Source organism: Bubalus bubalis, chromosome 5, assembly GCF_019923935.1.
Source record: "Bubalus bubalis isolate 160015118507 breed Murrah chromosome 5, NDDB_SH_1, whole genome shotgun sequence".
In the NCBI taxonomy this organism is placed as follows: domain Eukaryota; kingdom Metazoa; phylum Chordata; class Mammalia; order Artiodactyla; family Bovidae; genus Bubalus; species Bubalus bubalis.
In genome coordinates, this window is record NC_059161.1 from 88,844,935 (window position 1) to 88,862,215 (window position 17,281).

At 36.7% G+C, this 17,281-nt stretch overlaps 1 protein-coding gene across 1 annotated transcript in view; it reads right to left on the reverse strand.

Annotated features, from left to right (window-relative positions):
- TMEM135 (transmembrane protein 135) overlaps positions 1-17,281 on the reverse strand; it is a 264,007-nt gene that overhangs the window by 75,430 nt on the left and 171,296 nt on the right. The gene's annotated exons all lie outside the window — the stretch shown is intronic.

The window sequence follows — 17,281 nt, forward strand, 5'->3', positions numbered from 1 at the left end:
ACAATAAATCTGGATTAAAGAAGCTCCCTTAAAACACATCACACTAAACACAATATACTAAGACGTATATGAAAAGAATCCAAACCTAAGTCCTGACCAAAAGCTTAGTTATGCCAAGAAAGTGGATCTCCATAAAATTGTTTTAAATCAATAAAACAGATGTTATAAAATGTGTGCCAATGTCAACAATAACAGCGTAAATTAAACACAGAAATTAGTGTTCTCACATCACAAATGACAAGTGAACAATCATCAACTATTGTTAAAAACTGATCACAAGGAACCACGAAAACAGTTTTACAAAAGTGTTCATCTATTCCCAACACAAATTGCATTTGACCTAAGGAAAGTGTAAAAAATTTTGCTATTACAAATCAAGCTTGATAGATTTGCCACCTTGGCTTAAGATACGCATTATAAACACAAACTGAATGACTTAGAGACATATAAGCCTACCAAGCCAAAAGAGGATGGGCATCATGCTCTCTGATTTGAAAACATATTTCAAAGCTATAGTAATCAAAATGGTATGGTATTGGCATAAAAAGAGAACAGAGAATGATACAGAATAAAAGGGTCCAGAAATAAACCCATGCATACACGGTCAATTGATTTATGATAAAGAAGCCAAGAATACACAATGGGGATACAACAGTCTCTTCAATAAGTGGTATTTCAAAATAGGATAGACACATGCAAAAGAATGAAGCTGGACCACTATCTAAAATCGCACACAAAATTAACTCAAAATAGATTACAGATTTGAATGTAAGGCCTGAAACATAAAACTCCCAGAAGAAAACATAGTTGGCAAGCTCCTAGACATAGGTCATGGTGATTTTTAAAAATCTGACACCAAAAGCAATAAAAGCAAAAATAAAGTGAGATAGTAAACTAAAAAGTTCTGAAAAACAAAGGTTCAGTTCAGTTCAGTCACTCAGTTGTGTCCGACTCTGCGACCCCGTGAATTGCAGCACGCCAGGCTTCCCTGTCCATCACCAACGCCCGGAGTTCACCCACACTCATGTCCATCAAGTCGGTGATGCCATCCAGCCATCTCATCCTCTGTGTCGTCCCCTTCTCCTCCTGCCCCCAGTCCCTCCCAGCAACAGAGTCTTTTCCAATGAGTCAACTCTTCACATGAGGTGGCCAAAGTACTGAGCTTCAGCTTTAGCATCATTCCCTCCAAAGAACACCCAGGGCTAATCTCCTTCAGAATGGACTGGTTGGATCTCCTTGCAATCCAAAGGACTCTCAGGAGTCTTCTCCAACACCACAGTTCAAAAGCATCAATTCTTCGGCGCTCAGCTTTCTTCACACTCCAGCTCTCACATCCATACATGACCACTGGAAAAACCATAGCCTTGACTAGATGGACCTTTGTTGGCAAAGTAATGTCTCTGCTTTTCAATATGCTATCTAGGTTGGACATAACCTTCCTTCCAAGGAGTAAGCATCTTTTAATTTCATGGCTGCAGTCACCATCTGCAGTGATTTTGGAGCCCAGAAAAATAAAGTCTGCCACTGTTTCCACTGTTTCCCAATCTATTTCCCATGAAGTGATGGGACCAGATGCCATGATCTTTGTTTTCTGAATGTTGAGCTTTAAGCCAACTTTTTCACTCTCCTCTTTCACTTTAATCAAGAGGCTTTTGAGTTCCTCTTCACTTTCTGCCATAAGGGTGGTGTCATCTGCATATCTGAGGTTATTGATAATTACAAATGACATAATTGATAAAGGACTAAAGTCCAAAATATAAAAAGAACTCCTACAACTCAATATCAAAAGAACAAATAATCCAAAATAGTCAGAAGATTAAATTTTTCCAAAGAAGACTAATAAATGGCCTACAAGTACATGACAATATGTTCAACATTAGGCAAATGCAAATCAAAACCATAATACGATATCATCTAACACTTGTTAGAATGGCTTTCATCAAAAAGACTAGAAATAACAAGTGTTGATGAGGATATGAAGAAAAGGGAACCCCTGTGTACTGTTGGTGGGAAAGCAAATTGGTGCAATCACTATGGACAACAGCATGGAGCACTTCAAAAAAGTAAAAATAAAACTGCCATACGGTCCAGCAATTCCACATCCGAATATTTATCCAAAGAAAATGAAAACACTAACTGGAAAAGACATACGTGAAGCACTATTTACAATAGCCAAGATATGGAAACAACTGTCCATCAATAGATGAATGGATGATTAAACCGTGGTATACACAGACACACACACACACACAGGTGGGGGGATACTATTCAGCCATAAAAAAGAATGAAATCTTGCCAATTGCAACAACATGGAAGGACCATGAGGGCACCGTGCTTTAAGTGAAATAAGTAGGTCAGAGAAAGACAAATATCATATGATCTCTTTTGTGTGGAATGTGAAGGAGGAGGAAGAAGGGAGAAAGAAGAACAAAGAAGGAAGAAAGAGAGATAGAAATTTGAGCTCACAGCTACCGAGAACAGATAGGTTACAGGATGCAGGAGAGTGCTGGGAGAAATGGGGCAGCTGCATTTTTTTTTTTTTTTTTTAGTTTAAATTAATTTTTTAAAAGGATGTGTGTGTTAATCACTTAGTCATGTCTGACTCTTTGTGACCCCATGTACTGCAGCCCTCCAGACCCCTCTGTCCATGGGATACTCCAGGCAAGAATACTGGAGTGGATTGCCATCTCCTTCTCCAGGGGATCTTCCTGACGCAGGGATCAAACCCAGGTCCCCTGCACTGCAGGCCGACTCTTTACTATCTGAACCAAAGGGAAGTCCATTCTTTTAAAAGGATGGGTATCAATTACTACAAAACACTTTTATTAATTTCTTGTAAAGTAATATATGAAATCTTTCATTATATATACTTCCCTGGTGGCTCAGATGGTAAAGCGTCTGTCTATAATGAGGGAGACCTGGGTTCAAGCCCTGGGTTGGGAAGATCCCTGGAGAAGGAAATGGCAATCCACTCCAGTACTATCGCCTGGAAAATCCCATGGACAGAGGAGCCTGGTAGGCTACAGTGTATGGGGTCGCAGAGAGTCGGACACGACTGAGTGGCTTCACTTTCACTTTCATTATAAAGTATATCAAATCTAATAAACATGCACACACTCTTCTCTCCTATCTCCTTCTTTTCCTCTACCAATCTCTCTTGTCTTTAAAAATACCTTATCCATGATGCATAAGGTTCATGTCACTGTTTTTGAAAATGTGACAAAGCATAAAGAATAATTTTCAGTTACTGCTTAATCAATTATAAATTCCAAGTGAGTTTGTTTACTGGCAATAATTTGCTAGCCAATGATCCAGATCAAGAAACTCAATTTTTATTTCCCTTTCCTTGAATCCCCTTGGGGCAATGCCAATCTTCCCAAATGCTCAGTATTTCATTCTTTCCCTGCACAAGTCATTATCCCCCTCACAAACTCCATTCACAAACCACTCTGGAAGTCCTTCCTAAGTTCTCTATCTTCTCCAAAGAAAATTTCCAAAAGTCTCCCTCAAAATGTTTCTATGCTCCATCCTCATATGCTTAGACCTATCTGTGCTCACATGAAACTAACAATTATCTTCATGAATAATACATTTGAAACTGGGAAAGAATATAATGTTTAAGAACTCAAGCTCTGGAATAAGGCAAATAAAGGTTTGAATCTAGTTCTGTGTGACTTTTGATGCTTTCTAATGAGGTGGAAGAACTTACAGCCTATTACACAGAGTGAAGTAAGTCAGAAAGAGGAAGAGAAAGATCATATATTAATGTATATATATGGAATCTAGAAAGATAGTACTGATGTCCTAATTGCAAGGTAGCAAAGGAGATGCAGACATGATGTGTTTTTTATAATTTCCCCTAAAATCTTAGATCCCTTATTTGTAAAGTGAGTATATCACCTCAGTTTGAATTGTTGGGAAGATTAAATGAGACAATACTTGTAGTGTCAGGGATTTAGCAGATTATTTTTATTTTGTTCTGTAATTCATGAAAGTGATGTAGATATAGAAACCTCATCCAGAGACCGAGAAACCTGGAAAGGATTTTAAAACCTTTGTTTAAAAGCAAGTAGACTTTGACTTTATGAAATCTCAAATCACCAATATTTGAAGTTCACTTTTTTTTTAATAGTTTTAAGACATAAAAATCTGTGCAAGCAGGAGGAAACAGGTAAGGGATATTATTAAAGTACAAGTGATCAACTCATTCGAGAAATATTCACACAAACCACGCGCCAGGCACTATTGTAGGACTTAAAACAGTATACAAAATAGACAAAGGCCTTGCCCTTGTGGAACTTATCTTCTGGTAAGGTAAGAGAAGATATCAAATTAGTATGTCAGACAGTAATGAATTTTGAAGTAAAACAAAGTACAATAAGGAGATAAAGGGGTGGTTTTACACAAAGTGGTCAAGGAAGCAAAGACTTGTTAGTAGAGACTCTGAGGAGATGAGGAATAAACAAGGGGACTCTATCAAGAGAACCAATGGAAAATATTTTTTAATTTTATTGAGAAAGATGGTCAGTATTATGTTAAAGATGTTAAAGAAAGGACTTCATTTTTAGCAAAATACACTTTTCAAAGTTTTTTTTTTTAATTAATTGTGCTTAATCTGTTAAACACTAACTTCAACAGACTGCTTTTCCAAATAAATGCAAATTGTAGTTGAATGAAGAATATAGTCTCTGTGTTTCGAATTATAAGATTTTAGAGGTAAAAGGTACTTCAGGTAATGTATTTTTTTCATAGTAGGAAACACAGATCCTTAAAAACCCCGTGATACATCCGTATCTGCCCTGTTGGTTGTATCTTGCATTTCCTCTATTAAACAAGTATTGGTCAAGTGTTACTGTTTCCATTCTATACAGGAGATATTTAAAAATGATTCTAACCCTCAAAGATCTTATAGAATACTGCTCCATAGTTTAATTCTGCAGCTACTTTTCACATGTGTGGCTATTTAAAAATTTTTTATATATTGAGGTATAACTGACATTTAATGTGTACAAATTTGTAATTTCTGACATAGGTACACAGCTGTAAAATCAGAATTAAGGTAATGAACATATCCATCACACCCAAAATGTTTTTAATGGCATTCCTTCATTGTCTCTGCAGTAAGACTCTGTATGATGTCACCTTTCTCACTCCCAACACTGGCAATTTGTATCTTCTTGTCTTTATTAGTCTACGAATTTATTAACTGTATTGACTTTTATCAAAAGAAGAGCTTTTGCTTAATCAATTTTCTTTTTCCATTTTCTATCTTGTTTACTTAAATTTAATTTTTATTAATTCCTTTTTGTTTGGTTTGATTTTGTTTTCTTAGTTTCTTAAAGTTAGAAATTTAGGCCATTGGTTTAAGTTTTTGTTTGTTCTTTTCCTATATAGATGTACAATGATATAAATTTCCTCCTAATATCTGATGTACAAGTATCCTAATTTTAATATGCTAGAGTCCATTTTTGTTCCATTCAAAATACTTTCTAATGTTTGCTTTTGCTCCCTTTTATGATCCATGGCTTAATTCAGTTCAGTTCAGTTCAGCTCAGTTGCTCCGTCGTGTCCAACTCTTTGCGACTCCGTGGACGGCAGCACACCAGGCCTCCCCGTCCATCACCCACTCAAACTCATGTCCATGACTTCATTAGAAGTGTGTTGTTTGATTTCCAAATACTTGGGGATTTTCAGCTATCTTTTTGTTGTCACTGACTTATTTATTTTATTAGGATCAGAAAATACTTCATTGGACTTGATTATTCCTAGATTTATCAAAACTTATTTGATGTCCCAGAATATGTTTTATATGTTTGGTAAATAACCTGTGTGCCTTTTAAAAGAATGTGAATTCAACTGTTGCCGGGCGAGAGTCAACCTGCTTAACAGTGTTGTTCCAGTCTTATAAATCTTTATTGATTTATCTGTCTACTTGTTCAACAATTATTGAGACACAGTATCAAAATATCCTGCTGTAATTATGCAGGTGTCTCCATAATCTCTCCTCACAGTTCTATCAGTTTTTCCTTGGACTATTCTGAAGCTCTGCTATCAGGGACAAGACATTTAGAATTATGCCTACTTTACCATGATGAAATCACCTTCTTTACCTCTGGCATTCTTTGCTTTGAAATCTATTTCATCTGACAGTAATTCCAGCTTTCTTTTGGTTACCGTTAGTTTTCCACTCGTTTAATTGATTTGGTCTTTATATTCAATGCCTAGAGGCATCATATTGCTGTTTCTTGCTTTTTTATCCTGTCTGAAACCTCCACCTCTTCATTTGGCATATTTAGATTGTTTACATTTAAGACGATTATTGGTAAGTTCAGAACTAAATCTGTCCTCTTGCTATTTTTCCTATAGTTTCTTTTTCATAATTTTATTTATTTATTTTCAGCCGCGCTGGGTCCTGGTGACTGCGGGTGCTGTTCTCCACTTGCGGTACACAGGGGGCCACTCTCCAGCTGCAGTGTGCGGGCCTCTCTTGTGCAGCACAGGCTCTAGGCGCCCAGGCTTCAGTAGCTGCAGCTCGTGGCCTCAGAGCTGCGGCTTCCAGGCTCTAGGGCACAGGCTCAGTTGCTCTGCGGGAGGTGGGGTCCTCCCAGACCAGGGATTGACCCTGGGTCTCATGTCTTGGCAGGAAGATTCTCTACCAGTGAGCTAGCAGAAAAGCCCTCAATAGTTCCTTGTTTCTTTTTTCTTCCTCTGCCTTTTGTGAATCAACTCAGTTTTTTTAAAAGACTCCATCTTCCCTCCACTGTTGGCTTGTTTGTTTAAAGGATTTATATTAAACATCTTTAAATTGATACAGTCTCCATTCAAGTGATACTATACCACTTAACATATAAAGTGGAATCCCTCAATAATACACTTCTGTTTCTCCCTGTCCCTAACACGTGTGCTATTACTGTTATCCATTATAGTTCTATATATTTTATAGAAAATATATTTGAAATATTTTTCTTAAAAATGTATGTCTAAAAAAGTTTTGACCTTTGTTTTTAAAGTTATTTTTCCTGGGTATCAATTTCTAAGTTGATGGATCATTTTATTTCAGTAGTTGGCTCAATGAGTTCCACTTCAGTGTCTTCTTAGAATTTGATTATGAGGTATCTTAGAGTAGTCTTTTTCATGCCTCTTTTACTAGGGCTTCATTAAATTTCTTCGATCTGTAGATTTATAGTTTCCATCTACTCTGAAAATTTTTAACCATAATTACATGAAGTATATTTTCTCCCTCTCCCTTTCCTCTTTGGGAACTCCAATTATTATATAGTAGGTCACCTAAAGTTGTTCCACAACTCTAATTTTCTCTTTATTTTGTAAAAAAAAAAAACACCTTTATTCTCCATGATTCATTATGGATCATTTCTATTCTTATGTCTTCAAGTTCATTAATATTTTCTTCTGTAATGTATAATATGTTATTAATGCAACCCAGTAAATTTTACACATGTAATTATTATATCATAATTAGAAATGTGATTTGATTTTCCCCCCATTTTCCATGTCTCTAACTCTTGTGAAACTACAGAATTCACTTATAACAATGCTTTCTAATGTCATTGCCTGCCAACTAACAGCTTTTGTCAGTTTTCATTCAGTATTAATTGATTGATTATCTCCTCATTACAGGTCAACTTTTCCTGTTTCTTACTGCATGCCTGGTAATTTTGATTGGATATCACACATTCTGAATTTTACCTTGGTGGCTGTTGGATACTTTTGTATGTCCATAAATCTTCTTGAGCTTTGTTCTTGGTCACAGTTATTTGGAAACAGTCAAATCCTTTAGTGACTTGCTTTTAAGATATTTTAGGAGGGCGTGGGGTAGTGCTCAACTTAGGACTAATTATTCCCCACGGCTGAGATAAGACCCTTATGTGTACTCTACCCAGTGCCACATGAATCTTGAGATTTTCCAGGCTGGCTGATAGGAACAGACACTATTTCTACTGCTGTTTGAATGCAAGCACTCAATTAAGCACTTCTAATCCTTTCAGGTCATTCTTTGACCTGGGTATCTTCCTCATGTACATGCCCTAATCAGTAACCAGCTGAATATCTTCCTCTCTCATCTTCAGTGGACTCCATCCAGCAGTGGATCCCATACCGGACAAGCAGTTACAGACATAGCCATAATTGCAAAAAGTTCTGTTAGACCTGCCTGGCTAATAAATGACATTTACACTGTGCATCGTGGTAATGCTACACTTAACACATTCTAACTTTGGCTGTAAAGTATGCACTGCACACATCTATTTTTATACCTTACATTGTTATGTCTAAATTGACACACAAAATAATATCACAGTTTACTCATTTGTGGAAATAATACAATATTAACTATTACACAGATTGTAAGCATTGAGTAAGATAACATACATAAAGCCTAATAGAATGACCAGTACATCAAAGATGCTCAAGGAATGGTAACTACTGACAAGAAATAATTTCTCTATAATTCCCTTCCATTTCACAATAATTGTACAATATACTTAAACAGGATAAGTGCTTTTGAAACTGCTATTATCACTTTGATTTATTTAATTCAAAAAAATAATTAAGGGCATAATACAACATGCTGCTGCTGCTGGTAAGTTGCTTCAGTCATGTCCAACTCTGTGCGACCCCTGAGACGGCAGCCCACCAGGCTCCTCTGTCCCTGGGATTCTCCAGGCAAGAACACTGGAGTGGGTTGCCATTTCCTTCTCCAATGCATGAAAGTGAAAAGTGAAAGTGAAGTCGCTCAGTCGTGTCCAGCTCTTAGCGACCCCAGGGACTGGAGCCCACCAGGCTCCTCTGTCCATGGGATTTTCCAGGCAAGAGTACTGGAGTGGGGTGCCATTTCCTTCACAACATGAATGAACCTCAGAAAAACTATTTAAGTGAAGGAAGCCAGTTACAAAAGACCACATGTTGTATGACACCATTTATCTGAAATTTCATAATAGACAAATGTCCATACAGCAAGTAGAGTGAGGGCTGACAGGGAGTTTGCCCATTATACGGTTTCTTCAGGGGTTGATGAAAATATCCAAAATTAGACCATATGGAGACGTACACAGCTCTGTAAACATACTAAAAACCCATGGAATTGACACTTTTATAGCATGTAATATATCTCAAAAACACTTAAAACTTTAAAAAAATTGATACATGTACTTGAGAGAAACAAAAACTCAAACTGAATGAAAAAAATACAATGAACAGAAAGTTCCCTTATATTCTAGAGCTCTGGTATTCTGTCTATATAGAATTGTGTAGGTGTGTCTGTGTATGTGTGTGTACATTTGTGCAAAGATACATGCCAAATAAAGATACTCTGTTATACTTTTTAATTTTACACACATATACACAGAGGAATGCTAAGGTTTATTTAAACAGTCTGTGAATAAATAAGAGTGGAGGCAATATGTACTGAATACCAAAGTAAACATTGTAAACTTGCATGCATATCTCTGGAGGTAAATCCTTAGAATTGAATTCACTGTATCAAACATAGGTGCATTTTTAATTCTGATATACTCTCATATCAATGGTATATCAAAGTAGCCATACCCTGACATGAACAATTTCCCTATGGCCACAAAACTGCGTTTTAGGGGAGGGAGGAGGGAGGAGGGTTCAGGAGGGGGAACACATGTATACCTGTGGAGGATTCATTTCGATATTTGGCAAAACCAATACAATATTGTAAATTTTCAAAATAAAATAAAATTTTAAAAATTAATTAATTAATTAAAAAACAAACAAACTGCGTTTTATCCTCGCAATGTGATGGATGAAAGAAACGATATATTATAGTTGCATTCTTCTTATGAATGAAATTGAGCCTCACAGGTTTATAAATCCTTTTGTTTTTTGGTCAGTTGATTTAACTACTTTTTCATACCCTTTGTCTATTTTTCAACTGTGTATCTTTTAGAAACCATTTTTATTTTTTGAAACTGAATATACCTATGTGAAAGCATAGAATTAATTTCATTATTTTCTATTTGCACCAAGAATAGAGGTGGTTAAATAAAATTAAACACTGTGTATTGGAAATTTCACAATGTACTAAACCAAAAGAATATTTAAGTCAAGTGCACAAATAACATGAAAGTAAAGTTCGTTCAGCTGAAAAATACTGTTTTCTCTCGAATAACTTTTCAGGAAGTGATAGATTTACAATACATGGCTTCCTGTTAGAGAGTTTACAAAACTTGCAGGGAAAAACTGTACTATGGCTGTCTTCACTATGTCATGTAGGATTATATGAAAACTATCCCTCTCGATGCTCTAACAAAGAAACAATACCATGATATGTGAATACTTTATAAACCTAAAAATAACCAGAAATACACAAAATGTGACGATGACCCAGTAAAGAAGCTGTTTTTACCATTTAAGCCTCAAAATGGTTAAAACACATATCCTGAAATCATTTAAAGTCTACTAGAGACCTAAACAGATGGTGCATTTAACTACTTCCTCCCACAGAAATCTTCTGCTTTTCTTTAATATCCTCAATTAAATGTTCCTTAGCCCTGCTCACTGACTTTGCCCACTCCTGCCTGAATGTGTCCAAAGATGCTCCTTGTTGCCTGGCCTTCATTATTCACATCAAGCCTGTTTCCTCCCCGTATTCACTGAGCCCCTTTCCTTCCATTACACAAATAAATACTGAAACTTCATCTCTGCTTTCTGGAAAAGAGCAATAAATTTCTCCTTGCCTCATGTGTACTTCATTCATATTTTAGCCATGCATCCACCCTCCCTCCCATTCAAAAAAAATGATCTGCTATTTATGCGTTACTAACACTTCGTGCCTGAGCAAGTCAAAAGGAGAAAGATACAGAGACGGTCTGATAAGCTCTAGACTATCAGGAGACCTCATGATCGTCAAGAGAAACAAGACAGACAAGGAACCACTGGTTGTCACCTTTGCCTGTATATTTACTACAGTGCTTGCTGTACTGCCAGGGTATTAGGGCAATAAAACCACATAGTATTGATTCTTGTTGTCAAAGTCAGTCTAGTGGAAATGTCAGCACATTAACAAATCAGCCCAATACAATATGCTAAGACAGGATATTTACATTTTACCCTACAAGAGGTGCTCACCAAAACATTTAATTATATTATTATTTTAATTATTCAATATATATTTAGACAAAGCTTTTTTGGTTTTCTGTATACCTTTACGTCTCCAACATAAGTTACTCAAAACACAAAGTGCCCCAAAGCAATCGTTATTCTGTGTAATTCCATTCAAGGACAGATTCTTGATATTCTATATAAGGCTTCTGATAATAAATTTAATTTCTATGTATAGCAACCATCTTTCAAAAAACTAAATACTACTCCCATTCATATACTTTATAAAGGTGGAACTTACAACTCTATAAGCATTTTCAATTTTCCTAAAAACACAGACTATTACATAGCCTCTTGGGGAAGCCATTCTTATAAGATCAATGAGTGTTATCACACTTTGCAATGTATATTTTTTGCTTTGAACACACAACAGATCATTATGATGGTATTAATATGCTTTTTAAAACGCATTGTCTTAAGTAGTGGGATTGTTAAATAGCTATATACTGCTTTATAATTTTTAAAAGTCCTTATATAATTTGAATCACATAATATATAGTACATCTTTATAATCTGTCCCTTTGTTTTGGATTAGCAGTTTTGCTTGCTGATTTTTTTTTTTTTTTTAGTTTCCTTTCCTTGACACAACAAATACAGGAAAAGTACAAAACACCTTGGGGCCTTTAGGGCCACAAATACCAGACTACTAGTAAGAAAGAAGTCTGGGGTCTCCAGATTAAGAGTATAAACTTCAACAAATCACCTCTATTCTTTAAGCCTTAATTTTTCATCTTTAAGAAACAAGGCACTCAAAGCCGGTGCACTGGGACAACCCTGAGGGACGGGATGGGAGGGAAGTGGGAGGGGGTTCAGGATGGGGGACACATGTACACCCAGGCTGATTCATGTCAATGCATGGCAAAAGTAATTAGCTTCCAATTAAATTATTTTTTTTAAAAAAAGAGACATTAGATTAATCTCTTGGATCACAACTCCAAAATTCTATGATTCCATGAGTCAACTTTTTTCAGTGCACAACAAAATTATTTGAAAGCAAACTGTCACCAATATATGATGAGCCAAACCTCAGAATATATGCATATACTGAGCAAAAGAGAGCATTTTCTCTGACTGAACTGAGGGTGGGAAATCACACTAGGTATGCCAGCTCTGCCCAGACTCCTCCTTGCACTGCTCACCTTTCTTGATTTATACCTTCAAGGTCAGCAAACACAGTCTGGCAACATGTTAACCTTGACATTTTCCAGTTGTGGAAACAGTGATGCTAGATAGAGGCAAGGAAGTACGGACTGTATGATGTGCTGTCCTTTTATGGTAAATAGGTAAGCTGTATTTTATCTTCCATAAAAGTGAAACAATTTACAGTATCCAACTATAGAACCAACGATAGAATATTTCCGTATGAAGTAACTAATACAACCCAAACATTATAATCCTTATTACAACACAAATCTAATTTGGCTGGCAAATTAAGAAAAAAAAAAAAGCTTTAAATTACAACTTAGTATTTAAAGGATTACAGATAAAGGTTTAGACATTAAAAAAAAAAAAGACTTTAGAAGAAAACTGAATGGTCAAGTGAAAACCACCATGTGAATTCACTCTGTAAACAAAATACTTATTGAAAGCATATTCTCTAAATCGGTACTACAAAAATCAATTCAACATCATCATCAAACACCCACAGCACTTTGTTTATATCCCTATTATTATCATATAAAGGAAATGCAGTTACTGAAAGCAAAGGTTGTCTAATGACATATTTAAAAGCTTAAAAACTATCAAGATATTCAGCTGCTTCTTTTCTTTCCCATACCCATTTCTCTATTTTACAGTCAATTAGTTGGTTATTAAAAGTCACTAAAATGGCAAATCAAAGCAAACAAGAAAGGAAACATGAAAAGGAAGCATAAGGAGCCAAAAAGAAACTGTAAGAGTGTTTACAGTTAAAGGTAAGTTATAAAAATAAATAAAAAAGAATCAGAGAACAGAGAGAGAGAGGAAAGTGGAAGAGTAAATCAAACAATGAACTGCTGACTAGCAACACCAGGCACCATGTATTTTTTAAAATATTACCTCTAATCTTAATAATAGCTCTTCAAGGTAGGTGTTTGGTTTTCTGTTGTTGTTTTTGGAGGGTAGGAATTGCAGGATGATTGCTTTACAACATTGCATTGGTTTCTGCCTTACAACATGAGTCAGCCATTAAGTCTGCATACATCCCCCTCTTCTTGAACCTCCCTCCTCATCCCCAAACCCCCACCTCACCCCTCTAGGTTGTCAGAGCACCAGAGCACCAGGCTGAGCTCCAAAGTAGGTTTTTAATCATTCCCATTTTAGAGATGAGGCAACTGGACTTGGAAAGTATGCTACTCACTTAAAATCACAAAATATTTAAGTGGCTGAACTAAGACTCAGAGCTAGGACTGTCTGATTTCAGATTCAAGGCTTTTAATTATATCCCTCTGCCTCTAGAAAGGCAATGGCAACCCACTCCAGTACTCTTGCCTGGAAAATCCCATGGATGGAGGAGCCTGGTGGGCTGCAGTCCATGGGGTCGCTAAGAGCTGGACACGACTGAGCGACTTCACTTTCACTTTTCACTTTCATGCATTGGAGAAGGAAATGGCAACCCACTCCAGTGTTCTTGCCTTGAGAATCCCAGGGATGGGGGAGCCTGGTGGACTGCCATCTATGGGGTCGCACAGAGTCGGACACGACTGAAGTGACTTAGCAGCAGCCTCTAGAAAAACTTTATTAATGGTGATCAGGTAGCTACTCTGCTTCCAAGGTAGGGATAATCCTTATAATGCTTCCTATATATAATATATATACACATACTTTTTAATAAGTATCTGTCCTTTAAGAAGGGGGTGGTGGTGAGGGGAAACCTTTCAGAGTTCAGCATAATAAAAATAATAGTGTAAAACTAACATCAATTACTGATGTTACTGAATGCTCCCCATATGTCACATGCTGTGACATGACATACTGTGCTTGACATACATCACTTTATATAATCCTCAAAATAGCTTTGTAATGTAGGGGTTATTATCCCCACTTCAGAGAAGAGCCTTAGAGACACAGACAACACTGGAATTAAGCCAGATTTGGCAACCAAGTGTGATTGCATGGTCATGGATTTCTCTCAAAAACTTCTTTAAAAACTCCCATTAGAGAATTATGGCTTTTATAAATTTCATTCAGCTTAATTATAATAAAAACACTCAGCTAATATAGTCTTTGAAGTGCAAATCAAAACTACAAGGAGGTATCACCTCACATAAATCATGTAAAAGTCTACAAATAACAAATGCCAGAGAAGGTGTGGAGGAAAAGGAATTCCTATGGTGTCGAGTGTCGGTGGAAATGTAAATGGGTGCAGTAACCATGGAAAATAGCATGGGGGTTCCTTAAAGAACTGAAAACAGAGTTGCCATGTGATCTGGCAATCCTACTCCTGGGAATATATCCAGAGAACACTATGATTTGAAAAATTACATGTACCCCAATGTTCACTGCAGAACTATTTACAAAGGCCAGGACATGGAAGCAAACTAAACGTCCATCAACAGAGGAATGGGTAAACACGTGGTTGACATGCACACGCACGCACACACACACACACACACACACAGGAATACTACTCAGCCACTGCTGCTGCTGCTAAGTCGCTTCAGTGGTGTCCGACTCTGTGCGACCCCATGGACTGCAGCCCACCAGGCTCCTCCATCCATGGGATTTTCCAGGCAAGAATACTGGAGTGGGGTGCCATTGCCTTCTCTGACTCAGCCGTTAAAAAGAATGAAATAATGCCACTTGTAGCAACATGGATGGACCTAGAGACTGTCATACTGAGTGAAGTCAATAAGTAAGTTAAACAGAGAAGGAGAAATATCACGTGACATCCCTTATATGTGGAATCTAAAAAGAAATCATACAAATGAATTTACAAAACAGAAAGAGACTCACAGACTTAGAGAAGGAACTTGTGGTTGCAGTTGGGAGAAGGACGGAGGGCAGGGATAGTTAGGGACTTTGGGATGAACATATTCATACTGCTATATTTAAAATAGATAATCAACAAGGATCTACAGAGAAACTCTGCTGAATGTTACATGGCAGCCTGGATGGGTGGGAGTTGGGGCAGAATGGATACATGTATATGTATGGCAGACTCCCTTAGCTGCTCACCAGAAACTATCACAACATGGTTAATCGCCTATACCCCAATACAAATAAAAAGCTCTTTTAAAGAAGACGTGGGGGGTGTGTGTGTGTGTGTGTGTGTGTGTGTATATATATAATGGAGTACTATTCAGCCATAAAAAGGAAATAACACCATTTGCAGCAACACGGATGGACCCAGAGATTAACATACTACATGAAGTCAGAAAGAGAAAGACAAATACATGATATCACTATATGTGGAATCTAAATATGATACAAATAAACCTATTTACAAAACAGAAACACATTCACATACACAGAAAACAAATTTAGGGCTATTAATGGAGAAAGGAGGTGGAGTAGGGATAAATTAGGAGTTTAGGATTAGCAGATACAAACTACTATATTTAAAATACTAAAGCTAATCAATGAGTATAGTAAAGTTGCAGGATATAAAATCAACACCCAGAAATCCCTTGCATTCCTATACACTAACAATGAGAAAATAGAAAGAGAAATGAAGGAAACAATTCCATTCACCATGGCAACGAAAAGAATAAAATACTTAGGAATATATCTACCTAAAGAAACTAAAGACCTATATATAGAAAACTATAAAACATTGGTGAAAGAAATCAAAGAGGACCCTAATAGATGGAGAAATATACCATGTTCATGGATTGGAAGAATCAATATAGTGAAAATGAGTATACTACCCAAAGCAATCTATAGATTCAATGCAATCCCTATCAAGCTACCAACAGTATTTTTCACAGAGCTAGAACAAATATTTTCACAATTTGTTTGGAAATACAAAAAACCATGAATAGCCAAAGCAATCTTGAGAAAGAAGAATGGAAGTGGAGGAATCAACCTGCCTGACTTCAGATTCTACTACAAAGCCACAGTCATCAAGACAGTATGGTACTGGCACAAAGACAGAAATATAGATCAATGGAACAAAACAGAAAGCCCAGAGATAAACCCACACACCTATGGACACCTTATCTTTGACAAAGGAGGCAAGAATATACAATGGATTAAAGACAATCTCTTTAACAAGTGGTGCTGGGAAAACTGGTCAACAACTTGTAAAAGAATGAAACTAGAACACTTTCTAACACCATACACAAAAATAAACTCAAAATGGATTAAAGATCTAAATGTAAGACCAGAAAATATAAAACCCTTATAGGAGAACATAGGCAAAACACTCTCCAACATACATCACAGCAGGATCCTCTATGACCCACCTCCCAGAATATTGGAAATAAAAGCAAAAATAAACAAATGGGACCTAATTAACCTTAAAAGCTTCTGCACAACAAAAGAAACTATAAGCAAGGTGAAAAGACAGTCTTCAGAATGGGAGAAAATAATAGCAAATGAAGCAAATGACAAACAACTAATCTCAAAAATATACAAGCAACTCCTGCAGCTCAATTCCAGAAAAATAAATGACCCAATCAAAAAATGGGCCAAAAAACTAAATAGACATTTCTCCAAAGAAGACATGCAGATGGCTAACAAACACATGAAAAGATGCTCAACATCACTCATTATCAGAGAAATGCAAATCAAAACCACTATGAGGTACCATTTCATGCCAGTCAGAATGGCTGCGATCCAAAAGTCTACAAGCAATAAATGCTGGAGAGGGTGTGGAGAAAAGGGAACCCTCTTACACTGTTGGTGGGAATGCAAACTAGTATAGCCACTATGGAGAACAGTGTGGACATTCCTTAAAAAACTGGAAATAGAACTGCCTTATGACCCAGCATCCCACTGTTGGGCATACACACTGAGGAAACCAGAACTGAAAGAGACACGTGTACCCCAATGTTCATCGCAGCACTGTTTATAATAGCCAGACATGGAAGCAACCTAGATGTCCATCAGCAGATGAATGGATAAGAAAGCTGTGGTACATATACCCAATGGAGTATTACTCAGCCATTAAAAAGAATACATTTGAATCAGTTCTAATGAGGTGGATGAAACTGGA